This window comes from Pteropus vampyrus, unplaced genomic scaffold (genome assembly GCF_000151845.1).
Source record: "Pteropus vampyrus isolate Shadow unplaced genomic scaffold, Pvam_2.0 Scaffold187, whole genome shotgun sequence".
NCBI lineage: Eukaryota > Metazoa > Chordata > Mammalia > Chiroptera > Pteropodidae > Pteropus > Pteropus vampyrus.
In genome coordinates, this window is record NW_011888968.1 from 123,732 (window position 1) to 125,605 (window position 1,874).

A 1,874-nucleotide genomic window follows, 5' to 3' on the forward strand; every position below is an offset into this window, starting at 1 on the left:
GAGGGGGGCATCTCGCAGAGCCCGGCTTCTGCCAGAACCTGGCCTGGGGCTCAAGAGACCATTTGCAGTCCCGAGCCACAGCCAGTCCCAATGGGGGGTGGTCATAGTGACAGAATTGGGTGTGGACAGGCAGAAATTCCTGGGCCTCCCACCTCTGCGGGCAGCTCAGCTCCAAACCTGCTTTGCTTGCGTGGGAGAGCAGGCTCGATGCTCAGCCTCAAAGCCACCTCCCCACTGCCACCCCCGCCAGGCGACCCCTCTCCCGGCCTCCTGCCTCTCCAGTCTCGGAAATGGAAAGTCACCGTGCTGACAGTCCCTCTGCCTACACGTGTGCACGCACACACACTCACACACGCACACACACTCTCACGCTCACACACGCACACGCACACAAACACTCATACACTCTCGCATACTCACACGCTCACACGCACTCAGGCATTCCTGCACCCCACAGATCTCCATGAGCCCCATCGGCCTCAGCTGCCCGTCCCCTCTGAGGCTGGTGGGATGTGGCTAGAGTGCCACCTGCTGAGCCATCCTCACAGTGACCCAGGACAAGACAAGGAGACGCCCAGAAACTCCAAGTCCACGTCTGTGAAATGGGAGTGTGCCGGCCAGGCAGCCATCGCCCAGGCTCAACCGAGGGGAAGGACAGCTCGTCGTGTCGATGGAGCGCTTGCTCCCTGCAGTGAACTTGTCACTTCCCTCTTCAGGGATCACTGCCCCTGCCCCACAGGTCGGGTCAACTGAGGTACGGAGAGGCCGAGCACAGCGGGTGGGAGGGGCGTCAACAAAGCCCAGGCCTCAGAAATTCGAGGTTTTCTGCCTCCATCTCGAGGCGGCAAGTTTGGGCAATGGAGCAGTCAGGGTGTCATGCTTACAAGAACGTGCAGGGCCACGGGAGACCCCTCTCAGCCCAGCCGCCAGCCCCGATCCTGCAGCCCAGGGCCAGCAGTGGGGCTGAGTGCGCGCAGGAGGGACCCGCATCAGGGGGCCGAGACACCCACCGCCCTCCTCCCCAGCCCCATGAGGAGTCACCTCTACGTTGGGGACCTGCAGGTCTCCAGCCCAGCTGCTCAGAAGAGTCATCAGCTACCTCCTGCCACCTGCAGGCCAGGCGGCTCCAGGGCAGGGCCACCGTGGGAGGGAGCCGGGCACCGAGGCAGTGGGGAGTCAACGAGGACACAGGAAGACCGGCTGATGTGCTGCGTGACCTGGGCCTGTGGCCCACCCTCTCTGTGCCCCAGCTCTGACCCCATCGACCCAGAAGGAGAGCCCATGGGACAGCATGGGGTGCCCTGTCAGGACAGGCTCCCTGGTGTTCGTCTGTCACTGGCCCCTAAGCGAAGGCACCAAAGCGAGGCTGCTCTGGACCTTAGGGCACAGGGCTGCTGCCGCAGCTGGACCGGGTCGGCCTGCGCCCAGGGGGCGGCTGCAAGCTGGTCCTGCTGGTGGTGCCTCCAGGCTGGAGGGGACGGCGCAGGCTCCAGAGAAGCACACGCTCGCATGCGGAGGCAGTTGTGACTCCAGCTGGGACCCGGGTGTCCACACCCCTAGGGAGCAGGCGTGCCCCGCAGGGCCCCAGCCTCACACACGGCACAGCACTGGCGACACCTGCCTGCGGCCCCGCCCCAGACACGCCGCTCAAACCTCAGCCAGCTCTGGCGCTGCAGGGTCCCCTCCAGGAGGAGCCGCGGCTGGGGGCTGGGTCCGCAGCATCGCCGGGCAGTCAGCTCAGCGTCACAGCCCACCTGGGACAGCCGCAGAGTGGAGCGGACACCCAGAGCCCGCAGGTGCAGCCTGGAGGAGCGCGTCGCCCGCCCCGCACCCTCACGCCCTGCTGCACGGTGAGTGCCGCCGCCCCGGAGGGC